Source organism: Ambystoma mexicanum, chromosome 6q (genome assembly GCF_040938575.1).
Source record: "Ambystoma mexicanum isolate Mex_15411 chromosome 6q, UKY_AmexF1_1, whole genome shotgun sequence".
Classification (NCBI taxonomy): domain Eukaryota; kingdom Metazoa; phylum Chordata; class Amphibia; order Caudata; family Ambystomatidae; genus Ambystoma; species Ambystoma mexicanum.
This window is the reverse complement of record NC_090937.1, coordinates 1,629,876,802-1,629,903,482: the sequence shown is the minus strand read 5'-3', so window position 1 is coordinate 1,629,903,482 and position 26,681 is coordinate 1,629,876,802. Positions and strand designations below refer to the sequence as shown.

The following is a 26,681-nucleotide window of genomic DNA, read 5'->3' as shown; positions in this document are numbered from 1 at the left end:
GTTTCACCTTCTTCAGTATGTTGGTTTACAGGATGAGAGAGATCCTGAAACCTCACTCTAATAGGCTGAGGTGCTGTGCTCGGTGGCCTGCTGGGACCTTGGCCCGTCAGGGCAAGGCGAATAGGCCTTTGTCAGGCCTTTGTCGGGGAGGGGCCAGGAGCCCTGCTCGCTTCAATCCCCTCACCGATAGACAGTTGCAGAAACTAGGATGCAAGAACCTTTCCTGGATGGGGTTTTGATTTTCACGAAAAGTGTGTCAGCTTTGCTTTCAGCATGAGTCTGATTTCCAAAAAATGCATTTTGAACAATTTAAAGATTTGATCTGCGTTGGCCGGGAATCAAACCCGGGTCAACTGCTTGGAAGGCAGCTATGCTCACCACTATACCACCAACGCCTGCCTGTCTGGGCTATCTGATGGAGCGGCCCTTAGAAATAAGAATAAGTCATTGGCTGGGAATGAAAAAAGCTTGCGCGTTTGACGCAGAAGCAGTTCGCATCATGAGGTCTTGCCGGTCAGCCCAACATTTCCCCGGGACCCCTTAAAAAAGGAGCTTGGTTTTAAGTTTGGTTTGATTGAACAGTACATTTTGTTGGCTGGGCTGGGACCCTCTCCTATTTAGCGCAAGAGTGGAACGAGGCAGCAAGTTCAAGGAATGACATTGCATCCAGGCACTTACAGCTCTTTGTGCCCTAATGCCATGACACAAAAACATAATTTGAAAAAAGTTAGCAGAGGATGGTTTCGATCCATCGACCTCTGGGTTATGGGCCCAGCACGCTTCCGCTGCGCCACTCTGCTGGTTGGAGAACAAAAGCTTTTCTGGGCTTTTACAGCCTACAAACCGACAACCCTAGACCCATTTTCGAGTGAAGCGGGCAGTAGGCCTTACAAAGCCAAACAACCTGCAACCACGCACTCCCATCCCATGGCCTTTTGCAGACAGGCCTCATTTCTCTAGCTCACACCCTAACTGCCAACACCCCTTCCCCTTCTCTCTCTGTCTCTCTCTCTCTGTCTCTCTCTCTCATTCTCTCTCTCTCGCAAATAGATACTTTACTTCCCAGGTGCAACAAAACAAGCCTTCTCGAGCTGGCAGATATGGGAAGGAAGGAAGGAAGGGCCAGTTTGGAAACTCAACTCAATTACCATAAATCCCCTGCTAAGGGTTATGGGAGGGAGGAATGAAGGAACTTTGCTTCAGGGAAAGGGCTGCTGCTGCTTCAGCATGTGAGGAGCGCAGCCACACGTTTCACCTTCTTCAGTATGTTGGTTTACAGGATGAGAGAGATCCTGAAACCTCACTCTAATAGGCTGAGGTGCTGTGCTCGGTGGCCTGCTGGGACCTTGGCCCGTCAGGGCAAGGCGAATAGGCCTTTGTCAGGCCTTTGTCGGGGAGGGGCCAGGAGCCCTGCTCGCTTCAATCCCCTCACCGATAGACAGTTGCAGAAACTAGGATGCAAGAACCTTTCCTGGATGGGGTTTTGATTTTCACGAAAAGTGTGTCAGCTTTGCTTTCAGCATGAGTCTGATTTCCAAAAAATGCATTTTGAACATTTAAAGATTTGATCTGCGTTGGCCGGGAATCGAACCGGGGTCAACTGCTTGGAAGGCAGCTATGCTCACCACTATACCACCAACGCCTGCCTGCCTGTCTGGGCTATCTGATGGAGCGGCCCTTAGAAATAAGAATAAGTCATTGGCTGGGAATGAAAAAAGCTTGCGTTTGACGCAGAAGCAGTTCGCATCATGAGGTCTTGCCGGTCAGCCCAACATTTCCCCGGGACCCCTTAAAAAAGGAGCTTGGTTTTAAGTTTGGTTTGATTGAACAGTACATTTTGTTGGCTGGGCTGGGACCCTCTCCTATTTAGCGCAAGAGTGGAACGAGGCAGCAAGTTCAAGGAATGACATTGCATCCAGGCACTTACAGCTCTTTGTGCCCTAATGCCATGACACAAAAACATAATTTGAAAAAAGTTAGCAGAGGATGGTTTCGATCCATCGACCTCTGGGTTATGGGCCCAGCACGCTTCCGCTGCGCCACTCTGCTGGTTGGAGAACAAAAGCTTTTCTGGGCTTTTACAGCCTACAAACCGACAACCCTAGACCCATTTTCGAGTGAAGCGGGCAGTAGGCCTTACAAAGCCAAACAACCTGCAACCACGCACTCCCATCCCATGGCCTTTTGCAGACAGGCCTCATTTCTCTAGCTCACACCCTAACTGCCAACACCCCTTCCCCTTCTCTCTCTGTCTCTCTCTCTCTGTCTCTCTCTCTCATTCTCTCTCTCTCGCAAATAGATACTTTACTTCCCAGGTGCAACAAAACAAGCCTTCTCGAGCTGGCAGATATGGGAAGGAAGGAAGGAAGGGCCAGTTTGGAAACTCAACTCAATTACCATAAATCCCCTGCTAAGGGTTATGGGAGGGAGGAATGAAGGAACTTTGCTTCAGGGAAAGGGCTGCTGCTGCTTCAGCATGTGAGGAGCGCAGCCACACGTTTCACCTTCTTCAGTATGTTGGTTTACAGGATGAGAGAGATCCTGAAACCTCACTCTAATAGGCTGAGGTGCTGTGCTCGGTGGCCTGCTGGGACCTTGGCCCGTCAGGGCAAGGCGAATAGGCCTTTGTCAGGCCTTTGTCGGGGAGGGGCCAGGAGCCCTGCTCGCTTCAATCCCCTCACCGATAGACAGTTGCAGAAACTAGGATGCAAGAACCTTTCCTGGATGGGGTTTTGATTTTCACGAAAAGTGTGTCAGCTTTGCTTTCAGCATGAGTCTGATTCCCAAAAAATGCATTTTGAACAATTTAAAGATTTGATCTGCGTTGGCCGGGAATCGAACCCGGGTCAACTGCTTGGAAGGCAGCTATGCTCACCACTATACCACCAACGCCTGCCTGTCTGGGCTATCTGATGGAGCGGCCCTTAGAAATAAGAATAAGTCATTGGCTGGGAATGAAAAAAGCTTGCGTTTGACGCAGAAGCAGTTCGCATCATGAGGTCTTGCCGGTCAGCCCAACATTTCCCCGGGACCCCTTAAAAAAGGAGCTTGGTTTTAAGTTTGGTTTGATTGAACAGTACATTTTGTTGGCTGGGCTGGGACCCTCTCCTATTTAGCGCAAGAGTGGAACGAGGCAGCAAGTTCAAGGAATGACATTGCATCCAGGCACTTACAGCTCTTTGTGCCCTAATGCCATGACACAAAAACATAATTTGAAAAAAGTTAGCAGAGGATGGTTTCGATCCATCGACCTCTGGGTTATGGGCCCAGCACGCTTCCGCTGCGCCACTCTGCTGGTTGGAGAACAAGAGCTTTTATGGGCTTTTACAGCCTACAAACCGACAACCCTAGACCCAGTTTCGAGTGAAGCGGGCAGTAGGCCTTACAAAGCCAAACAACCTGCAACCACGCACTCCCATCCCATGGCCTTTTGCAGACAGGCCTCATTTCTCTAGCTCACACCCTAACTGCCAACACCCCTTCCCCTTCTCTCTCTGTCTCTCTCTCTCTGTCTCTCTCTCTCATTCTCTCTCTCTCGCAAATAGATACTTTACTTCCCAGGTGCAACAAAACAAGCCTTCTCGAGCTGGCAGATATGGGAAGGAAGGAAGGAAGGGCCAGTTTGGAAACTCAACTCAATTACCATAAATCCCCTGCTAAGGGTTATGGGAGGGAGGAATGAAGGAACTTTGCTTCAGGGAAAGGGCTGCTGCTGCTTCAGCATGTGAGGAGCGCAGCCACACGTTTCACCTTCTTCAGTATGTTGGTTTACAGGATGAGAGAGATCCTGAAACCTCACTCTAATAGGCTGAGGTGCTGTGCTCGGTGGCCTGCTGGGACCAAGGCCCGTCAGGGCAAGGCGAATAGGCCTTTGTCAGGCCTTTGTCGGGGAGGGGCCAGGAGCCCTGCTCGCTTCAATCCCCTCACCGATAGACAGTTGCAGAAACTAGGATGCAAGAACCTTTCCTGGATGGGGTTTTGATTTTCACGAAAAGTGTGTCAGCTTTGCTTTCAGCATGAGTCTGATTTCCAAAAAATGCATTTTGAACAATTTAAAGATTTGATCTGCGTTGGCCGGGAATCAAACCCGGGTCAACTGCTTGAAAGGCAGCTATGCTCACCACTATACCACCAACGCCTGCCTGTCTGGGCTATCTGATGGAGCGGCCCTTAGAAATAAGAATAAGTCATTGGCTGGGAATGAAAAAAGCTTGCGCGTTTGACGCAGAAGCAGTTCGCATCATGAGGTCTTGCCGGTCAGCCCAACATTTCCCCGGGACCCCTTAAAAAAGGAGCTTGGTTTTAAGTTTGGTTTGATTGAACAGTACATTTTGTTGGCTGGGCTGGGACCCTCTCCTATTTAGCGCAAGAGTGGAACGAGGCAGCAAGTTCAAGGAATGACATTGCATCCAGGCACTTACAGCTCTTTGTGCCCTAATGCCATGACACAAAAACATAATTTGAAAAAAGTTAGCAGAGGATGGTTTCGATCCATCGACCTCTGGGTTATGGGCCCAGCACGCTTCCGCTGCGCCACTCTGCTGGTTGGAGAACAAAAGCTTTTCTGGGCTTTTACAGCCTACAAACCGACAACCCTAGACCCATTTTCGAGTGAAGCGGGCAGTAGGCCTTACAAAGCCAAACAACCTGCAACCACGCACTCCCATCCCATGGCCTTTTGCAGACAGGCCTCATTTCTCTAGCTCACACCCTAACTGCCAACACCCCTTCCCCTTCTCTCTCTGTCTCTCTCTCTCTGTCTCTCTCTCTCATTCTCTCTCTCTCGCAAATAGATACTTTACTTCCCAGGTGCAACAAAACAAGCCTTCTCGAGCTGGCAGATATGGGAAGGAAGGAAGGAAGGGCCAGTTTGGAAACTCAACTCAATTACCATAAATCCCCTGCTAAGGGTTATGGGAGGGAGGAATGAAGGAACTTTGCTTCAGGGAAAGGGCTGCTGCTGCTTCAGCATGTGAGGAGCGCAGCCACACGTTTCACCTTCTTCAGTATGTTGGTTTACAGGATGAGAGAGATCCTGAAACCTCACTCTAATAGGCTGAGGTGCTGTGCTCGGTGGCCTGCTGGGACCTTGGCCCGTCAGGGCAAGGCGAATAGGCCTTTGTCAGGCCTTTGTCGGGGAGGGGCCAGGAGCCCTGCTCGCTTCAATCCCCTCACCGATAGACAGTTGCAGAAACTAGGATGCAAGAACCTTTCCTGGATGGGGTTTTGATTTTCACGAAAAGTGTGTCAGCTTTGCTTTCAGCATGAGTCTGATTTCCAAAAAATGCATTTTGAACATTTAAAGATTTGATCTGCGTTGGCCGGGAATCGAACCGGGGTCAACTGCTTGGAAGGCAGCTATGCTCACCACTATACCACCAACGCCTGCCTGCCTGTCTGGGCTATCTGATGGAGCGGCCCTTAGAAATAAGAATAAGTCATTGGCTGGGAATGAAAAAAGCTTGCGTTTGACGCAGAAGCAGTTCGCATCATGAGGTCTTGCCGGTCAGCCCAACATTTCCCCGGGACCCCTTAAAAAAGGAGCTTGGTTTTAAGTTTGGTTTGATTGAACAGTACATTTTGTTGGCTGGGCTGGGACCCTCTCCTATTTAGCGCAAGAGTGGAACGAGGCAGCAAGTTCAAGGAATGACATTGCATCCAGGCACTTACAGCTCTTTGTGCCCTAATGCCATGACACAAAAACATAATTTGAAAAAAGTTAGCAGAGGATGGTTTCGATCCATCGACCTCTGGGTTATGGGCCCAGCACGCTTCCGCTGCGCCACTCTGCTGGTTGGAGAACAAGAGCTTTTATGGGCTTTTACAGCCTACAAACCGACAACCCTAGACCCAGTTTCGAGTGAAGCGGGCAGTAGGCCTTACAAAGCCAAACAACCTGCAACCACGCACTCCCATCCCATGGCCTTTTGCAGACAGGCCTCATTTCTCTAGCTCACACCCTAACTGCCAACACCCCTTCCCCTTCTCTCTCTGTCTCTCTCTCTCTGTCTCTCTCTCTCATTCTCTCTCTCTCGCAAATAGATACTTTACTTCCCAGGTGCAACAAAACAAGCCTTCTCGAGCTGGCAGATATGGGAAGGAAGGAAGGAAGGGCCAGTTTGGAAACTCAACTCAATTACCATAAATCCCCTGCTAAGGGTTATGGGAGGGAGGAATGAAGGAACTTTGCTTCAGGGAAAGGGCTGCTGCTGCTTCAGCATGTGAGGAGCGCAGCCACACGTTTCACCTTCTTCAGTATGTTGGTTTACAGGATGAGAGAGATCCTGAAACCTCACTCTAATAGGCTGAGGTGCTGTGCTCGGTGGCCTGCTGGGACCAAGGCCCGTCAGGGCAAGGCGAATAGGCCTTTGTCAGGCCTTTGTCGGGGAGGGGCCAGGAGCCCTGCTCGCTTCAATCCCCTCACCGATAGACAGTTGCAGAAACTAGGATGCAAGAACCTTTCCTGGATGGGGTTTTGATTTTCACGAAAAGTGTGTCAGCTTTGCTTTCAGCATGAGTCTGATTTCCAAAAAATGCATTTTGAACAATTTAAAGATTTGATCTGCGTTGGCCGGGAATCGAACCGGGGTCAACTGCTTGGAAGGCAGCTATGCTCACCACTATACCACCAACGCCTGCCTGTCTGGGCTATCTGATGGAGCGGCCCTTAGAAATAAGAATAAGTCATTGGCTGGGAATGAAAAAAGCTTGCGTTTGACGCAGAAGCAGTTCGCATCATGAGGTCTTGCCGGTCAGCCCAACATTTCCCCGGGACCCCTTAAAAAAGGAGCTTGGTTTTAAGTTTGGTTTGATTGAACAGTACATTTTGTTGGCTGGGCTGGGACCCTCTCCTATTTAGCGCAAGAGTGGAACGAGGCAGCAAGTTCAAGGAATGACATTGCATCCAGGCACTTACAGCTCTTTGTGCCCTAATGCCATGACACAAAAACATAATTTGAAAAAAGTTAGCAGAGGATGGTTTCGATCCATCGACCTCTGGGTTATGGGCCCAGCACGCTTCCGCTGCGCCACTCTGCTGGTTGGAGAACAAGAGCTTTTATGGGCTTTTACAGCCTACAAACCGACAACCCTAGACCCATTTTCGAGTGAAGCGGGCAGTAGGCCTTACAAAGCCAAACAACCTGCAACCACGCACTCCCATCCCATGGCCTTTTGCAGACAGGCCTCATTTCTCTAGCTCACACCCTAACTGCCAACACCCCTTCCCCTTCTCTCTCTGTCTCTCTCTCTCTGTCTCTCTCTCTCATTCTCTCTCTCTCGCAAATAGATACTTTACTTCCCAGGTGCAACAAAACAAGCCTTCTCGAGCTGGCAGATATGGGAAGGAAGGAAGGAAGGGCCAGTTTGGAAACTCAACTCAATTACCATAAATCCCCTGCTAAGGGTTATGGGAGGGAGGAATGAAGGAACTTTGCTTCAGGGAAAGGGCTGCTGCTGCTTCAGCATGTGAGGAGCGCAGCCACACGTTTCACCTTCTTCAGTATGTTGGTTTACAGGATGAGAGAGATCCTGAAACCTCACTCTAATAGGCTGAGGTGCTGTGCTCGGTGGCCTGCTGGGACCTTGGCCCGTCAGGGCAAGGCGAATAGGCCTTTGTCAGGCCTTTGTCGGGGAGGGGCCAGGAGCCCTGCTCGCTTCAATCCCCTCACCGATAGACAGTTGCAGAAACTAGGATGCAAGAACCTTTCCTGGATGGGGTTTTGATTTTCACGAAAAGTGTGTCAGCTTTGCTTTCAGCATGAGTCTGATTCCCAAAAAATGCATTTTGAACAATTTAAAGATTTGATCTGCGTTGGCCGGGAATCGAACCCGGGTCAACTGCTTGGAAGGCAGCTATGCTCACCACTATACCACCAACGCCTGCCTGTCTGGGCTATCTGATGGAGCGGCCCTTAGAAATAAGAATAAGTCATTGGCTGGGAATGAAAAAAGCTTGCGTTTGACGCAGAAGCAGTTCGCATCATGAGGTCTTGCCGGTCAGCCCAACATTTCCCCGGGACCCCTTAAAAAAGGAGCTTGGTTTTAAGTTTGGTTTGATTGAACAGTACATTTTGTTGGCTGGGCTGGGACCCTCTCCTATTTAGCGCAAGAGTGGAACGAGGCAGCAAGTTCAAGGAATGACATTGCATCCAGGCACTTACAGCTCTTTGTGCCCTAATGCCATGACACAAAAACATAATTTGAAAAAAGTTAGCAGAGGATGGTTTCGATCCATCGACCTCTGGGTTATGGGCCCAGCACGCTTCCGCTGCGCCACTCTGCTGGTTGGAGAACAAGAGCTTTTATGGGCTTTTACAGCCTACAAACCGACAACCCTAGACCCAGTTTCGAGTGAAGCGGGCAGTAGGCCTTACAAAGCCAAACAACCTGCAACCACGCACTCCCATCCCATGGCCTTTTGCAGACAGGCCTCATTTCTCTAGCTCACACCCTAACTGCCAACACCCCTTCCCCTTCTCTCTCTGTCTCTCTCTCTCTGTCTCTCTCTCTCATTCTCTCTCTCTCGCAAATAGATACTTTACTTCCCAGGTGCAACAAAACAAGCCTTCTCGAGCTGGCAGATATGGGAAGGAAGGAAGGAAGGGCCAGTTTGGAAACTCAACTCAATTACCATAAATCCCCTGCTAAGGGTTATGGGAGGGAGGAATGAAGGAACTTTGCTTCAGGGAAAGGGCTGCTGCTGCTTCAGCATGTGAGGAGCGCAGCCACACGTTTCACCTTCTTCAGTATGTTGGTTTACAGGATGAGAGAGATCCTGAAACCTCACTCTAATAGGCTGAGGTGCTGTGCTCGGTGGCCTGCTGGGACCAAGGCCCGTCAGGGCAAGGCGAATAGGCCTTTGTCAGGCCTTCGTCAGGGCTTTGTCGGGGAGGGGCCAGGAGCCCTGCTCGCTTCAATCCCCTCACCGATAGACAGTTGCAGAAACTAGGATGCAAGAACCTTTCCTGGATGGGGTTTTGATTTTCACGAAAAGTGTGTCAGCTTTGCTTTCAGCATGAGTCTGATTTCCAAAAAATGCATTTTGAACAATTTAAAGATTTGATCTGCGTTGGCCGGGAATCAAACCCGGGTCAACTGCTTGGAAGGCAGCTATGCTCACCACTATACCACCAACGCCTGCCTGTCTGGGCTATCTGATGGAGCGGCCCTTAGAAATAAGAATAAGTCATTGGCTGGGAATGAAAAAAGCTTGCGTTTGACGCAGAAGCAGTTCGCATCATGAGGTCTTGCCGGTCAGCCCAACATTTCCCCGGGACCCCTTAAAAAAGGAGCTTGGTTTTAAGTTTGGTTTGATTGAACAGTACATTTTGTTGGCTGGGCTGGGACCCTCTCCTATTTAGCGCAAGAGTGGAACGAGGCAGCAAGTTCAAGGAATGACATTGCATCCAGGCACTTACAGCTCTTTGTGCCCTAATGCCATGACACAAAAACATAATTTGAAAAAAGTTAGCAGAGGATGGTTTCGATCCATCGACCTCTGGGTTATGGGCCCAGCACGCTTCCGCTGCGCCACTCTGCTGGTTGGAGAACAAGAGCTTTTATGGGCTTTTACAGCCTACAAACCGACAACCCTAGACCCAGTTTCGAGTGAAGCGGGCAGTAGGCCTTACAAAGCCAAACAACCTGCAACCACGCACTCCCATCCCATGGCCTTTTGCAGACAGGCCTCATTTCTCTAGCTCACACCCTAACTGCCAACACCCCTTCCCCTTCTCTCTCTGTCTCTCTCTCTCTGTCTCTCTCTCTCATTCTCTCTCTCTCGCAAATAGATACTTTACTTCCCAGGTGCAACAAAACAAGCCTTCTCGAGCTGGCAGATATGGGAAGGAAGGAAGGAAGGGCCAGTTTGGAAACTCAACTCAATTACCATAAATCCCCTGCTAAGGGTTATGGGAGGGAGGAATGAAGGAACTTTGCTTCAGGGAAAGGGCTGCTGCTGCTTCAGCATGTGAGGAGCGCAGCCACACGTTTCACCTTCTTCAGTATGTTGGTTTACAGGATGAGAGAGATCCTGAAACCTCACTCTAATAGGCTGAGGTGCTGTGCTCGGTGGCCTGCTGGGACCTTGGCCCGTCAGGGCAAGGCGAATAGGCCTTTGTCAGGCCTTTGTCGGGGAGGGGCCAGGAGCCCTGCTCGCTTCAATCCCCTCACCGATAGACAGTTGCAGAAACTAGGATGCAAGAACCTTTCCTGGATGGGGTTTTGATTTTCACGAAAAGTGTGTCAGCTTTGCTTTCAGCATGAGTCTGATTTCCAAAAAATGCATTTTGAACAATTTAAAGATTTGATCTGCGTTGGCCGGGAATCAAACCCGGGTCAACTGCTTGGAAGGCAGCTATGCTCACCACTATACCACCAACGCCTGCCTGTCTGGGCTATCTGATGGAGCGGCCCTTAGAAATAAGAATAAGTCATTGGCTGGGAATGAAAAAAGCTTGCGCGTTTGACGCAGAAGCAGTTCGCATCATGAGGTCTTGCCGGTCAGCCCAACATTTCCCCGGGACCCCTTAAAAAAGGAGCTTGGTTTTAAGTTTGGTTTGATTGAACAGTACATTTTGTTGGCTGGGCTGGGACCCTCTCCTATTTAGCGCAAGAGTGGAACGAGGCAGCAAGTTCAAGGAATGACATTGCATCCAGGCACTTACAGCTCTTTGTGCCCTAATGCCATGACACAAAAACATAATTTGAAAAAAGTTAGCAGAGGATGGTTTCGATCCATCGACCTCTGGGTTATGGGCCCAGCACGCTTCCGCTGCGCCACTCTGCTGGTTGGAGAACAAAAGCTTTTCTGGGCTTTTACAGCCTACAAACCGACAACCCTAGACCCATTTTCGAGTGAAGCGGGCAGTAGGCCTTACAAAGCCAAACAACCTGCAACCACGCACTCCCATCCCATGGCCTTTTGCAGACAGGCCTCATTTCTCTAGCTCACACCCTAACTGCCAACACCCCTTCCCCTTCTCTCTCTGTCTCTCTCTCTCTGTCTCTCTCTCTCATTCTCTCTCTCTCGCAAATAGATACTTTACTTCCCAGGTGCAACAAAACAAGCCTTCTCGAGCTGGCAGATATGGGAAGGAAGGAAGGAAGGGCCAGTTTGGAAACTCAACTCAATTACCATAAATCCCCTGCTAAGGGTTATGGGAGGGAGGAATGAAGGAACTTTGCTTCAGGGAAAGGGCTGCTGCTGCTTCAGCATGTGAGGAGCGCAGCCACACGTTTCACCTTCTTCAGTATGTTGGTTTACAGGATGAGAGAGATCCTGAAACCTCACTCTAATAGGCTGAGGTGCTGTGCTCGGTGGCCTGCTGGGACCTTGGCCCGTCAGGGCAAGGCGAATAGGCCTTTGTCAGGCCTTTGTCGGGGAGGGGCCAGGAGCCCTGCTCGCTTCAATCCCCTCACCGATAGACAGTTGCAGAAACTAGGATGCAAGAACCTTTCCTGGATGGGGTTTTGATTTTCACGAAAAGTGTGTCAGCTTTGCTTTCAGCATGAGTCTGATTTCCAAAAAATGCATTTTGAACATTTAAAGATTTGATCTGCGTTGGCCGGGAATCGAACCGGGGTCAACTGCTTGGAAGGCAGCTATGCTCACCACTATACCACCAACGCCTGCCTGCCTGTCTGGGCTATCTGATGGAGCGGCCCTTAGAAATAAGAATAAGTCATTGGCTGGGAATGAAAAAAGCTTGCGTTTGACGCAGAAGCAGTTCGCATCATGAGGTCTTGCCGGTCAGCCCAACATTTCCCCGGGACCCCTTAAAAAAGGAGCTTGGTTTTAAGTTTGGTTTGATTGAACAGTACATTTTGTTGGCTGGGCTGGGACCCTCTCCTATTTAGCGCAAGAGTGGAACGAGGCAGCAAGTTCAAGGAATGACATTGCATCCAGGCACTTACAGCTCTTTGTGCCCTAATGCCATGACACAAAAACATAATTTGAAAAAAGTTAGCAGAGGATGGTTTCGATCCATCGACCTCTGGGTTATGGGCCCAGCACGCTTCCGCTGCGCCACTCTGCTGGTTGGAGAACAAAAGCTTTTCTGGGCTTTTACAGCCTACAAACCGACAACCCTAGACCCATTTTCGAGTGAAGCGGGCAGTAGGCCTTACAAAGCCAAACAACCTGCAACCACGCACTCCCATCCCATGGCCTTTTGCAGACAGGCCTCATTTCTCTAGCTCACACCCTAACTGCCAACACCCCTTCCCCTTCTCTCTCTGTCTCTCTCTCTCTGTCTCTCTCTCTCATTCTCTCTCTCTCGCAAATAGATACTTTACTTCCCAGGTGCAACAAAACAAGCCTTCTCGAGCTGGCAGATATGGGAAGGAAGGAAGGAAGGGCCAGTTTGGAAACTCAACTCAATTACCATAAATCCCCTGCTAAGGGTTATGGGAGGGAGGAATGAAGGAACTTTGCTTCAGGGAAAGGGCTGCTGCTGCTTCAGCATGTGAGGAGCGCAGCCACACGTTTCACCTTCTTCAGTATGTTGGTTTACAGGATGAGAGAGATCCTGAAACCTCACTCTAATAGGCTGAGGTGCTGTGCTCGGTGGCCTGCTGGGACCTTGGCCCGTCAGGGCAAGGCGAATAGGCCTTTGTCAGGCCTTTGTCGGGGAGGGGCCAGGAGCCCTGCTCGCTTCAATCCCCTCACCGATAGACAGTTGCAGAAACTAGGATGCAAGAACCTTTCCTGGATGGGGTTTTGATTTTCACGAAAAGTGTGTCAGCTTTGCTTTCAGCATGAGTCTGATTTCCAAAAAATGCATTTTGAACAATTTAAAGATTTGATCTGCGTTGGCCGGGAATCGAACCGGGGTCAACTGCTTGGAAGGCAGCTATGCTCACCACTATACCACCAACGCCTGCCTGTCTGGGCTATCTGATGGAGCGGCCCTTAGAAATAAGAATAAGTCATTGGCTGGGAATGAAAAAAGCTTGCGTTTGACGCAGAAGCAGTTCGCATCATGAGGTCTTGCCGGTCAGCCCAACATTTCCCCGGGACCCCTTAAAAAAGGAGCTTGGTTTTAAGTTTGGTTTGATTGAACAGTACATTTTGTTGGCTGGGCTGGGACCCTCTCCTATTTAGCGCAAGAGTGGAACGAGGCAGCAAGTTCAAGGAATGACATTGCATCCAGGCACTTACAGCTCTTTGTGCCCTAATGCCATGACACAAAAACATAATTTGAAAAAAGTTAGCAGAGGATGGTTTCGATCCATCGACCTCTGGGTTATGGGCCCAGCACGCTTCCGCTGCGCCACTCTGCTGGTTGGAGAACAAGAGCTTTTATGGGCTTTTACAGCCTACAAACCGACAACCCTAGACCCAGTTTCGAGTGAAGCGGGCAGTAGGCCTTACAAAGCCAAACAACCTGCAACCACGCACTCCCATCCCATGGCCTTTTGCAGACAGGCCTCATTTCTCTAGCTCACACCCTAACTGCCAACACCCCTTCCCCTTCTCTCTCTGTCTCTCTCTCTCTGTCTCTCTCTCTCATTCTCTCTCTCTCGCAAATAGATACTTTACTTCCCAGGTGCAACAAAACAAGCCTTCTCGAGCTGGCAGATATGGGAAGGAAGGAAGGAAGGGCCAGTTTGGAAACTCAACTCAATTACCATAAATCCCCTGCTAAGGGTTATGGGAGGGAGGAATGAAGGAACTTTGCTTCAGGGAAAGGGCTGCTGCTGCTTCAGCATGTGAGGAGCGCAGCCACACGTTTCACCTTCTTCAGTATGTTGGTTTACAGGATGAGAGAGATCCTGAAACCTCACTCTAATAGGCTGAGGTGCTGTGCTCGGTGGCCTGCTGGGACCAAGGCCCGTCAGGGCAAGGCGAATAGGCCTTTGTCAGGCCTTCGTCAGGGCTTTGTCGGGGAGGGGCCAGGAGCCCTGCTCGCTTCAATCCCCTCACCGATAGACAGTTGCAGAAACTAGGATGCAAGAACCTTTCCTGGATGGGGTTTTGATTTTCACGAAAAGTGTGTCAGCTTTGCTTTCAGCATGAGTCTGATTTCCAAAAAATGCATTTTGAACAATTTAAAGATTTGATCTGCGTTGGCCGGGAATCGAACCCGGGTCAACTGCTTGGAAGGCAGCTATGCTCACCACTATACCACCAACGCCTGCCTGTCTGGGCTATCTGATGGAGCGGCCCTTAGAAATAAGAATAAGTCATTGGCTGGGAATGAAAAAAGCTTGCGTTTGACGCAGAAGCAGTTCGCATCATGAGGTCTTGCCGGTCAGCCCAACATTTCCCCGGGACCCCTTAAAAAAGGAGCTTGGTTTTAAGTTTGGTTTGATTGAACAGTACATTTTGTTGGCTGGGCTGGGACCCTCTCCTATTTAGCGCAAGAGTGGAACGAGGCAGCAAGTTCAAGGAATGACATTGCATCCAGGCACTTACAGCTCTTTGTGCCCTAATGCCATGACACAAAAACATAATTTGAAAAAAGTTAGCAGAGGATGGTTTCGATCCATCGACCTCTGGGTTATGGGCCCAGCACGCTTCCGCTGCGCCACTCTGCTGGTTGGAGAACAAGAGCTTTTATGGGCTTTTACAGCCTACAAACCGACAACCCTAGACCCAGTTTCGAGTGAAGCGGGCAGTAGGCCTTACAAAGCCAAACAACCTGCAACCACGCACTCCCATCCCATGGCCTTTTGCAGACAGGCCTCATTTCTCTAGCTCACACCCTAACTGCCAACACCCCTTCCCCTTCTCTCTCTGTCTCTCTCTCTCTGTCTCTCTCTCTCATTCTCTCTCTCTCGCAAATAGATACTTTACTTCCCAGGTGCAACAAAACAAGCCTTCTCGAGCTGGCAGATATGGGAAGGAAGGAAGGAAGGGCCAGTTTGGAAACTCAACTCAATTACCATAAATCCCCTGCTAAGGGTTATGGGAGGGAGGAATGAAGGAACTTTGCTTCAGGGAAAGGGCTGCTGCTGCTTCAGCATGTGAGGAGCGCAGCCACACGTTTCACCTTCTTCAGTATGTTGGTTTACAGGATGAGAGAGATCCTGAAACCTCACTCTAATAGGCTGAGGTGCTGTGCTCGGTGGCCTGCTGGGACCAAGGCCCGTCAGGGCAAGGCGAATAGGCCTTTGTCAGGCCTTCGTCAGGGCTTTGTCGGGGAGGGGCCAGGAGCCCTGCTCGCTTCAATCCCCTCACCGATAGACAGTTGCAGAAACTAGGATACAAGAACCTTTCCTGGATGGGGTTTTGATTTTCACGAAAAGTGTGTCAGCTTTGCTTTCAGCATGAGTCTGATTTCCAAAAAATGCATTTTGAACAATTTAAAGATTTGATCTGCGTTGGCCGGGAATCGAACCCGGGTCAACTGCTTGGATGGCAGCTATGCTCACCACTATACCACCAACGCCTGCCTGTCTGGGCTATCTGATGGAGCGGCCCTTAGAAATAAGAATAAGTCATTGGCTGGGAATGAAAAAAGCTTGCGTTTGACGCAGAAGCAGTTCGCATCATGAGGTCTTGCCGGTCAGCCCAACATTTCCCCGGGACCCCTTAAAAAAGGAGCTTGGTTTTAAGTTTGGTTTGATTGAACAGTACATTTTGTTGGCTGGGCTGGGACCCTCTCCTATTTAGCGCAAGAGTGGAACGAGGCAGCAAGTTCAAGGAATGACATTGCATCCAGGCACTTACAGCTCTTTGTGCCCTAATGCCATGACACAAAAACATAATTTGAAAAAAGTTAGCAGAGGATGGTTTCGATCCATCGACCTCTGGGTTATGGGCCCAGCACGCTTCCGCTGCGCCACTCTGCTGGTTGGAGAACAAGAGCTTTTAAGGGCTTTTACAGCCTACAAACCGACAACCCTAGACCCAGTTTCGAGTGAAGCGGGCAGTAGGCCTTACAAAGCCAAACAACCTGCAACCACGCACTCCCATCCCATGGCCTTTTGCAGACAGGCCTCATTTCTCTAGCTCACACCCTAACTGCCAACACCCCTTCCCCTTCTCTCTCTGTCTCTCTCTCTCTGTCTCTCTCTCTCATTCTCTCTCTATCGCAAATAGATACTTTACTTCCCAGGTGCAACAAAACAAGCCTTCTCGAGCTGGCAGATATGGGAAGGAAGGAAGGAAGGGCCAGTTTGGAAACTCAACTCAATTACCATAAATCCCCTGCTAAGGGTTATGGGAGGGAGGAATGAAGGAACTTTGCTTCAGGGAAAGGGCTGCTGCTGCTTCAGCATGTGAGGAGCGCAGCCACACGTTTCACCTTCTTCAGTATGTTGGTTTACAGGATGAGAGAGATCCTGAAACCTCACTCTAATAGGCTGAGGTGCTGTGCTCGGTGGCCTGCTGGGACCAAGGCCCGTCAGGGCAAGGCGAATAGGCCTTTGTCAGGCCTTCGTCAGGGCTTTGTCGGGGAGGGGCCAGGAGCCCTGCTCGCTTCAATCCCCTCACCGATAGACAGTTGCAGAAACTAGGATGCAAGAACCTTTCCTGGATGGGGTTTTGATTTTCACGAAAAGTGTGTCAGCTTTGCTTTCAGCATGAGTCTGATTTCCAAAAAATGCATTTTGAACAATTTAAAGATTTGATCTGCGTTGGCCGGGAATCGAACCCGGGTCAACTGCTTGGAAGGCAGCTATGCTCACCACTATACCACCAACGCCTGCCTGTCTGGGCTATCTGATGGAGCGGCCCTTAGAAAAAAGAATAAGTCATTGGCTGGGAATGAAAAAAGCTTGCGTTTGACGCAGAAGCAGTTCGCATCATGAGGTCTTGCCGGTCAGCCCAACATTTCCCCGGGACCCCTTAAAAAAGGAGCTTGGTTTTAAGTTTGGTTTGATTGAACAGTACATTTTGTTGGCTGGGCTGGGACCCTCTCCTATTTAGCGCAAGAGTGGAACGAGGCAGCAAGTTCAAGGAATGACATTGCATCCAGGCACTTACAGCTCTTTGTGCCCTAATGCCATGACACATAAACATAATTTGAAAAAAGTTAGCAGAGGATGGTTTCGATCCATCGACCTCTGGGTTATGGGCCCAGCACGCTTCCGCTGCGCCACTCTGCTGGTTGGAGAACAAGAGCTTTTCTGGGCTTTTACAGCCTACAAACCGACAACCCTAGACCCAGTTTCGAGTGAAGCGGGCAGTAGGCCTTACAAAGCCAAACAACCTGCAACCACGCACTCCCATCCCATGGCCTTTTGCAGACAGGCCTCATTTCTCTAGCTCACACCCTAACTGCCAACACCCCTTCCCCTTCTCTCTCTGTCTCTCTCTCTCTGTCTCTCTCTCTCATTCTCTCTCTCTCGCAAATAGATACTTTACTTCCCAGGTGCAACAAAACAAGCCTTCTCGAGCTGGCAGATATGGGAAGGAAGGAAGGAAGGGCCAGTTTGGAAACTCAACTCAATTACCATAAATCCCCTGCTAAGGGTTATGGGAGGGAGGAATGAAGGAACTTTGCTTCAGGGAAAGGGCTGCTGCTGCTTCAGCATGTGAGGAGCGCAGCCACACGTTTCACCTTCTTCAGTATGTTGGTTTACAGGATGAGAGAGATCCTGAAACCTCACTCTAATAGGCTGAGGTGCTGTGCTCGGTGGCCTGCTGGGACCAAGGCCCGTCAGGGCAAGGCGAATAGGCCTTTGTCAGGCCTTCGTCAGGGCTTTGTCGGGGAGGGGCCAGGAGCCCTGCTCGCTTCAATCCCCTCACCGATAGACAGTTGCAGAAACTAGGATGCAAGAACCTTTCCTGGATGGGGTTTTGATTTTCACGAAAAGTGTGTCAGCTTTGCTTTCAGCATGAGTCTGATTTCCCAAAAATGCATTTTGAACAATTTAAAGATTTGATCTGCGTTGGCCGGGAATCGAACCCGGGTCAACTGCTTGGAAGGCAGCTATGCTCACCACTATACCACCAACGCCTGCCTGTCTGGACTATCTGATGGAGCGGCCCTTAGAAATAAGAATAAGTCATTGGCTGGGAATGAAAAAAGCTTGCATTTGACGCAGAAGCAGTTCGCATCATGAGGTCTTGCCGGTCAGCCCAACATTTCCCCGGGACCCCTTAAAAAAGGAGCTTGGTTTTAAGTTTGGTTTGATTGAACAGTACATTTTGTTGGCTGGGCTGGGACCCTCTCCTATTTAGCGCAAGAGTGGAACGAGGCAGCAAGTTCAAGGAATGACATTGCATCCAGGCACTTACAGCTCTTTGTGCCCTAATGCCATGACACAAAAACATAATTTGAAAAAAGTTAGCAGAGGATGGTTTCGATCCATCGACCTCTGGGTTATGGGCCCAGCACGCTTCCGCTGCGCCACTCTGCTGGTTGGAGAACAAGAGCTTTTATGGGCTTTTACAGCCTACAAACCGACAACCCTAGACCCAGTTTCGAGTGAAGCGGGCAGTAGGCCTTACAAAGCCAAACAACCTGCAACCACGCACTCCCATCCCATGGCCTTTTGCAGACAGGCCTCATTTCTCTAGCTCACACCCTAACTGCCAACACCCCTTCCCCTTCTCTCTCTGTCTCTCTCTCTCTGTCTCTCTCTCTCATTCTCTCTCTCTCGCAAATAGATACTTTACTTCCCAGGTGCAACAAAACAAGCCTTCTCGAGCTGGCAGATATGGGAAGGAAGGAAGGAAGGGCCAGTTTGGAAACTCAACTCAATTACCATAAATCCCCTGCTAAGGGTTATGGGAGGGAGGAATGAAGGAACTTTGCTTCAGGGAAAGGGCTGCTGCTGCTTCAGCATGTGAGGAGCGCAGCCACACGTTTCACCTTCTTCAGTATGTTGGTTTACAGGATGAGAGAGATCCTGAAACCTCACTCTAATAGGCTGAGGTGCTGTGCTCGGTGGCCTGCTGGGACCTTGGCCCGTCAGGGCAAGGCGAATAGGCCTTTGTCAGGCCTTTGTCGGGGAGGGGCCAGGAGCCCTGCTCGCTTCAATCCCCTCACCGATAGACAGTTGCAGAAACTAGGATGCAAGAACCTTTCCTGGATGGGGTTTTGATTTTCACGAAAAGTGTGTCAGCTTTGCTTTCAGCATGAGTCTGATTTCCAAAAAATGCATTTTGAACAATTTAAAGATTTGATCTGCGTTGGCCGGGAATCAAACCCGGGTCAACTGCTTGGAAGGCAGCTATGCTCACCACTATACCACCAACGCCTGCCTGTCTGGGCTATCTGATGGAGCGGCCCTTAGAAATAAGAATAAGTCATTGGCTGGGAATGAAAAAAGCTTGCGCGTTTGACGCAGAAGCAGTTCGCATCATGAGGTCTTGCCGGTCAGCCCAACATTTCCCCGGGACCCCTTAAAAAAGGAGCTTGGTTTTAAGTTTGGTTTGATTGAACAGTACATTTTGTTGGCTGGGCTGGGACCCTCTCCTATTTAGCGCAAGAGTGGAACGAGGCAGCAAGTTCAAGGAATGACATTGCATCCAGGCACTTACAGCTCTTTGTGCCCTAATGCCATGACACAAAAACATAATTTGAAAAAAGTTAGCAGAGGATGGTTTCGATCCATCGACCTCTGGGTTATGGGCCCAGCACGCTTCCGCTGCGCCACTCTGCTGGTTGGAGAACGAAAGCTTTTCTGGGCTTTTACAGCCTACAAACCGACAACCCTAGACCCATTTTCGAGTGAAGCGGGCAGTAGGCCTTACAAAGCCAAACAACCTGCAACCACGCACTCCCATCCCATGGCCTTTTGCAGACAGGCCTCATTTCTCTAGCTCACACCCTAACTGCCAACACCCCTTCCCCTTCTCTCTCTGTCTCTCTCTCTCTGTCTCTCTCTCTCATTCTCTCTCTCTCGCAAATAGATACTTTACTTCCCAGGTGCAACAAAACAAGCCTTCTCGAGCTGGCAGATATGGGAAGGAAGGAAGGAAGGGCCAGTTTGGAAACTCAACTCAATTACCATAAATCCCCTGCTAAGGGTTATGGGAGGGAGGAATGAAGGAACTTTGCTTCAGGGAAAGGGCTGCTGCTGCTTCAGCATGTGAGGAGCGCAGCCACACGTTTCACCTTCTTCAGTATGTTGGTTTACAGGATGAGAGAGATCCTGAAACCTCACTCTAATAGGCTGAGGTGCTGTGCTCGGTGGCCTGCTGGGACCTTGGCCCGTCAGGGCAAGGCGAATAGGCCTTTGTCAGGCCTTTGTCGGGGAGGGGCCAGGAGCCCTGCTCGCTTCAATCCCCTCACCGATAGACAGTTGCAGAAACTAGGATGCAAGAACCTTTCCTGGATGGGGTTTTGATTTTCACGAAAAGTGTGTCAGCTTTGCTTTCAGCATGAGTCTGATTTCCAAAAAATGCATTTTGAACATTTAAAGATTTGATCTGCGTTGGCCGGGAATCGAACCGGGGTCAACTGCTTGGAAGGCAGCTATGCTCACCACTATACCACCAACGCCTGCCTGTCTGGGCTATCTGATGGAGCGGCCCTTAGAAATAAGAATAAGTCATTGGCTGGGAATGAAAAAAGCTTGCGTTTGACGCAGAAGCAGTTCGCATCATGAGGTCTTGCCAGTCAGCCCAACATTTCCCCGGGACCCCTTAAAAAAGGAGCTTGGTTTTAAGTTTGGTTTGATTGAACAGTACATTTTGTTGGCTGGGCTGGGACCCTCTCCTATTTAGCGCAAGAGTGGAACAAGGCAGCAAGTTCAAGGAATGACATTGCATCCAGGCACTTACAGCTCTTTGTGCCCTAATGCCATGACACAAAAACATAATTTGAAAAAAGTTAGCAGAGGATGGTTTCGATCCATCTACCTCTGGGTTATGGGCCCAGCACGCTTCCGCTGCGCCACTCTGCTGGTTGGAGAACAAGAGCTTTTCTGGGCTTTTACAGCCTACAAACCGACAACCCTAGACCCAGTTTCGAGTGAAGCGGGCAGTAGGCCTTACAAAGCCAAACAACCTGCAACCACGCACTCCCATCCCATGGCCTTTTGCAGACAGGCCTCATTTCTCTAGCTCACACCCTAACTGCCAACACCCCTTCCCCTTCTCTCTCTGTCTCTCTCTCTCTGTCTCTCTCTCTCATTCTCTCTCTCTCGCAAATAGATACTTTACTTCCCAGGTGCAACAAAACAAGCCTTCTCGAGCTGGCAGATATGGGAAGGAAGGAAGGAAGGGCCAGTTTGGAAACTCAACTCAATTACCATAAATCCCCTGCTAAGGGTTATGGGAGGGAGGAATGAAGGAACTTTGCTTCAGGGAAAGGGCTGCTGCTGCTTCAGCATGTGAGGAGCGCAGCCACACGTTTCACCTTCTTCAGTATGTTGGTTTACAGGATGAGAGAGATCCTGAAACCTCACTCTAATAGGCTGAGGTGCTGTGCTCGGTGGCCTGCTGGGACCAAGGCCCGTCAGGGCAAGGCGAATAGGCCTTTGTCAGGCCTTCGTCAGGGCTTTGTCGGGGAGGGGCCAGGAGCCCTGCTCGCTTCAATCCCCTCACCGATAGACAGTTGCAGAAACTAGGATGCAAGAACCTTTCCTGGATGGGGTTTTGATTTTCACGAAAAGTGTGTCAGCTTTGCTTTCAGCATGAGTCTGATTTCCAAAAAATGCATTTTGAACAATTTAAAGATTTGATCTGCGTTGGCCGGGAATCGAACCCGGGTCAACTGCTTGGAAGGCAGCTATGCTCACCACTATACCACCAACGCCTGCCTGTCTGGGCTATCTGATGGAGCGGCCCTTAGAAATAAGAATAAGTCATTGGCTGGGAATGAAAAAAGCTTGCGTTTGACGCAGAAGCAGTTCGCATCATGAGGTCTTGCCGGTCAGCCCAACATTTCCCCGGGACCCCTTAAAAAAGGAGCTTGGTTTTAAGTTTGGTTTGATTGAACAGTACATTTTGTTGGCTGGGCTGGGACCCTCTCCTATTTAGCGCAAGAGTGGAACGAGGCAGCAAGTTCAAGGAATGACATTGCATCCAGGCACTTACAGCTCTTTGTGCCCTAATGCCATGACACAAAAACATAATTTGAAAAAAGTTAGCAGAGGATGGTTTCGATCCATCGACCTCTGGGTTATGGGCCCAGCACGCTTCCGCTGCGCCACTCTGCTGGTTGGAGAACAAGAGCTTTTATGGGCTTTTACAGCCTACAAACCGACAACCCTAGACCCAGTTTCGAGTGAAGCGGGCAGTAGGCCTTACAAAGCCAAACAACCTGCAACCACGCACTCCCATCCCATGGCCTTTTGCAGACAGGCCTCATTTCTCTAGCTCACACCCTAACTGCCAACACCCCTTCCCCTTCTCTCTCTGTCTCTCTCTCTCTGTCTCTCTCTCTCATTCTCTCTCTCTCGCAAATAGATACTTTACTTCCCAGGTGCAACAAAACAAGCCTTCTCGAGCTGGCAGATATGGGAAGGAAGGAAGGAAGGGCCAGTTTGGAAACTCAACTCAATTACCATAAATCCCCTGCTAAGGGTTATGGGAGGGAGGAATGAAGGAACTTTGCTTCAGGGAAAGGGCTGCTGCTGCTTCAGCATGTGAGGAGCGCAGCCACACGTTTCACCTTCTTCAGTATGTTGGTTTACAGGATGAGAGAGATCCTGAAACCTCACTCTAATAGGCTGAGGTGCTGTGCTCGGTGGCCTGCTGGGACCTTGGCCCGTCAGGGCAAGGCGAATAGGCCTTTGTCAGGCCTTTGTCGGGGAGGGGCCAGGAGCCCTGCTCGCTTCAATCCCCTCACCGATAGACAGTTGCAGAAACTAGGATGCAAGAACCTTTCCTGGATGGGGTTTTGATTTTCACGAAAAGTGTGTCAGCTTTGCTTTCAGCATGAGTCTGATTTCCAAAAAATGCATTTTGAACAATTTAAAGATTTGATCTGCGTTGGCCGGGAATCAAACCCGGGTCAACTGCTTGGAAGGCAGCTATGCTCACCACTATACCACCAACGCCTGCCTGTCTGGGCTATCTGATGGAGCGGCCCTTAGAAATAAGAATAAGTCATTGGCTGGGAATGAAAAAAGCTTGCGCGTTTGACGCAGAAGCAGTTCGCATCATGAGGTCTTGCCGGTCAGCCCAACATTTCCCCGGGACCCCTTAAAAAAGGAGCTTGGTTTTAAGTTTGGTTTGATTGAACAGTACATTTTGTTGGCTGGGCTGGGACCCTCTCCTATTTAGCGCAAGAGTGGAACGAGGCAGCAAGTTCAAGGAATGACATTGCATCCAGGCACTTACAGCTCTTTGTGCCCTAATGCCATGACACAAAAACATAATTTGAAAAAACTTAGCAGAGGATGGTTTCGATCCATCGACCTCTGGGTTATGGGCCCAGCACGCTTCCGCTGCGCCACTCTGCTGGTTGGAGAACAAAAGCTTTTCTGGGCTTTTACAGCCTACAAACCGACAACCCTAGACCCATTTTCGAGTGAAGCGGGCAGTAGGCCTTACAAAGCCAAACAACCTGCAACCACGCACTCCCATCCCATGGCCTTTTGCAGACAGGCCTCATTTCTCTAGCTCACACCCTAACTGCCAACACCCCTTCCCCTTCTCTCTCTGTCTCTCTCTCTCTGTCTCTCTCTCTCATTCTCTCTCTCTCGCAAATAGATACTTTACTTCCCAGGTGCAACAAAACAAGCCTTCTCGAGCTGGCAGATATGGGAAGGAAGGAAGGAAGGGCCAGTTTGGAAACTCAACTCAATTACCATAAATCCCCTGCTAAGGGTTATGGGAGGGAGGAATGAAGGAACTTTGCTTCAGGGAAAGGGCTGCTGCTGCTTCAGCATGTGAGGAGCGCAGCCACACGTTTCACCTTCTTCAGTATGTTGGTTTACAGGATGAGAGAGATCCTGAAACCTCACTCTAATAGGCTGAGGTGCTGTGCTCGGTGGCCTGCTGGGACCTTGGCCCGTCAGGGCAAGGCGAATAGGCCTTTGTCAGGCCTTTGTCGGGGAGGGGCCAGGAGCCCTGCTCGCTTCAATCCCCTCACCGATAGACAGTTGCAGAAACTAGGATGCAAGAACCTTTCCTGGATGGGGTTTTGATTTTCACGAAAAGTGTGTCAGCTTTGCTTTCAGCATGAGTCTGATTTCCAAAAAATGCATTTTGAACATTTAAAGATTTGATCTGCGTTGGCCGGGAATCGAACCGGGGTCAACTGCTTGGAAGGCAGCTATGCTCACCACTATACCACCAACGCCTGCCTGCCTGTCTGGGCTATCTGATGGAGCGGCCCTTAGAAATAAGAATAAGTCATTGGCTGGGAATGAAAAAAGCTTGCGTTTGACGCAGAAGCAGTTCGCATCATGAGGTCTTGCCGGTCAGCCCAACATTTCCCCGGGACCCCTTAAAAAAGGAGCTTGGTTTTAAGTTTGGTTTGATTGAACAGTACATTTTGTTGGCTGGGCTGGGACCCTCTCCTATTTAGCGCAAGAGTGGAACGAGGCAGCAAGTTCAAGGAATGACATTGCATCCAGGCACTTACAGCTCTTTGTGCCCTAATGCCATGACACAAAAACATAATTTGAAAAAAGTTAGCAGAGGATGGTTTCGATCCATCGACCTCTGGGTTATGGGCCCAGCACGCTTCCGCTGCGCCACTCTGCTGGTTGGAGAACAAAAGCTTTTCTGGGCTTTTACAGCCTACAAACCGACAACCCTAGACCCATTTTCGAGTGAAGCGGGCAGTAGGCCTTACAAAGCCAAACAACCTGCAACCACGCACTCCCATCCCATGGCCTTTTGCAGACAGGCCTCATTTCTCTAGCTCACACCCTAACTGCCAACACCCCTTCCCCTTCTCTCTCTGTCTCTCTCTCTCTGTCTCTCTCTCTCATTCTCTCTCTCTCGCAAATAGATACTTTACTTCCCAGGTGCAACAAAACAAGCCTTCTCGAGCTGGCAGATATGGGAAGGAAGGAAGGAAGGGCCAGTTTGGAAACTCAACTCAATTACCATAAATCCCCTGCTAAGGGTTATGGGAGGGAGGAATGAAGGAACTTTGCTTCAGGGAAAGGGCTGCTGCTGCTTCAGCATGTGAGGAGCGCAGCCACACGTTTCACCTTCTTCAGTATGTTGGTTTACAGGATGAGAGAGATCCTGAAACCTCACTCTAATAGGCTGAGGTGCTGTGCTCGGTGGCCTGCTGGGACCTTGGCCCGTCAGGGCAAGGCGAATAGGCCTTTGTCAGGCCTTTGTCGGGGAGGGGCCAGGAGCCCTGCTCGCTTCAATCCCCTCACCGATAGACAGTTGCAGAAACTAGGATGCAAGAACCTTTCCTGGATGGGGTTTTGATTTTCACGAATAGTGTGTCAGCTTTGCTTTCAGCATGAGTCTGATTTCCAAAAAATGCATTTTGAACAATTTAAAGATTTGATCTGCGTTGGCCGGGAATCGAACCAGGGTCAACTGCTTGGAAGGCAGCTATGCTCACCACTATACCACCAACGCCTGCCTGTCTGGGCTATCTGATGGAGCGGCCCTTAGAAATAAGAATAAGTCATTGGCTGGGAATGAAAAAAGCTTGCGTTTGACGCAGAAGCAGTTCGCATCATGAGGTCTTGCCGGTCAGCCCAACATTTCCCCGGGACCCCTTAAAAAAGGAGCTTGGTTTTAAGTTTGGTTTGATTGACCAGTACATTTTGTTGGCTGGGCTGGGACCCTCTCCTATTTAGCGCAAGAGTGGAACGAGGCAGCAAGTTCAAGGAATGACATTGCATCCAGGCACTTACAGCTCTTTGTGCCCTAATGCCATGACACAAAAACATAATTTGAAAAAAGTTAGCAGAGGATGGTTTCGATCCATCGACCTCTGGGTTATGGGCCCAGCACGCTTCCGCTGCGCCACTCTGCTGGTTGGAGAACAAGAGCTTTTATGGGCTTTTACAGCCTACAAACCGACAACCCTAGACCCAGTTTCGAGTGAAGCGGGCAGTAGGCCTTACAAAGCCAAACAACCTGCAACCACGCACTCCCATCCCATGGCCTTTTGCAGACAGGCCTCATTTCTCTAGCTCACACCCTAACTGCCAACACCCCTTCCCCTTCTCTCTCTGTCTCTCTCTCTCTGTCTCTCTCTCTCATTCTCTCTCTCTCGCAAATAGATACTTTACTTCCCAGGTGCAACAAAACAAGCCTTCTCGAGCTGGCAGATATGGGAAGGAAGGAAGGAAGGGCCAGTTTGGAAACTCAACTCAATTACCATAAATCCCCTGCTAAGGGTTATGGGAGGGAGGAATGAAGGAACTTTGCTTCAGGGAAAGGGCTGCTGCTGCTTCAGCATGTGAGGAGCGCAGCCACACGTTTCACCTTCTTCAGTATGTTGGTTTACAGGATGAGAGAGATCCTGAAACCTCACTCTAATAGGCTGAGGTGCTGTGCTCGGTGGCCTGCTGGGACCAAGGCCCGTCAGGGCAAGGCGAATAGGCCTTTGTCAGGCCTTCGTCAGGGCTTTGTCGGGGAGGGGCCAGGAGCCCTGCTCGCTTCAATCCCCTCACCGATAGACAGTTGCAGAAACTAGGATGCAAGAACCTTTCCTGGATGGGGTTTTGATTTTCACGAAAAGTGTGTCAGCTTTGCTTTCAGCATGAGTCTGATTCCCAAAAAATGCATTTTGAACAATTTAAAGATTTGATCTGCGTTGGCCGGGAATCGAACCCGGGTCAACTGCTTGGAAGGCAGCTATGCTCACCACTATACCACCAACGCCTGCCTGTCTGGGCTATCTGAT

The 26,681-nt window shown here is 50.0% G+C and overlaps 8 non-coding genes across 8 annotated transcripts; all 8 read right to left on the bottom strand.

Moving 5' to 3' along the window:
- Nucleotides 1-2,820: 2,820 nt before the first annotated feature.
- Nucleotides 2,821-2,892, bottom strand: TRNAG-UCC (transfer RNA glycine (anticodon UCC)). Its single transcript has one exon. It is a non-coding gene; the product is annotated as a tRNA-Gly (tRNA).
- A 1,174-nt stretch (nucleotides 2,893-4,066) lies between these two features.
- Nucleotides 4,067-4,138, bottom strand: TRNAE-UUC (transfer RNA glutamic acid (anticodon UUC)). The gene has a single exon. It is a non-coding gene; the product is annotated as a tRNA-Glu (tRNA).
- A 3,671-nt stretch (nucleotides 4,139-7,809) lies between these two features.
- On the bottom strand, nucleotides 7,810-7,881 carry TRNAG-UCC (transfer RNA glycine (anticodon UCC)). Its single transcript has one exon. It is a non-coding gene; the product is annotated as a tRNA-Gly (tRNA).
- Nucleotides 7,882-14,066: 6,185 nt separating this feature from the next.
- On the bottom strand, nucleotides 14,067-14,138 carry TRNAG-UCC (transfer RNA glycine (anticodon UCC)). The gene has a single exon. It is a non-coding gene; the product is annotated as a tRNA-Gly (tRNA).
- A 2,442-nt stretch (nucleotides 14,139-16,580) lies between these two features.
- Nucleotides 16,581-16,652, bottom strand: TRNAG-UCC (transfer RNA glycine (anticodon UCC)). The gene has a single exon. It is a non-coding gene; the product is annotated as a tRNA-Gly (tRNA).
- Nucleotides 16,653-17,837: 1,185 nt separating this feature from the next.
- On the bottom strand, nucleotides 17,838-17,909 carry TRNAG-UCC (transfer RNA glycine (anticodon UCC)). Its single transcript has one exon. It is a non-coding gene; the product is annotated as a tRNA-Gly (tRNA).
- Nucleotides 17,910-21,587: 3,678 nt separating this feature from the next.
- On the bottom strand, nucleotides 21,588-21,659 carry TRNAG-UCC (transfer RNA glycine (anticodon UCC)). Its single transcript has one exon. It is a non-coding gene; the product is annotated as a tRNA-Gly (tRNA).
- Nucleotides 21,660-26,587: 4,928 nt separating this feature from the next.
- TRNAG-UCC (transfer RNA glycine (anticodon UCC)) lies at nucleotides 26,588-26,659 on the bottom strand. Its single transcript has one exon. It is a non-coding gene; the product is annotated as a tRNA-Gly (tRNA).
- Between the last annotated feature and the right edge of the window lie 22 nt (nucleotides 26,660-26,681).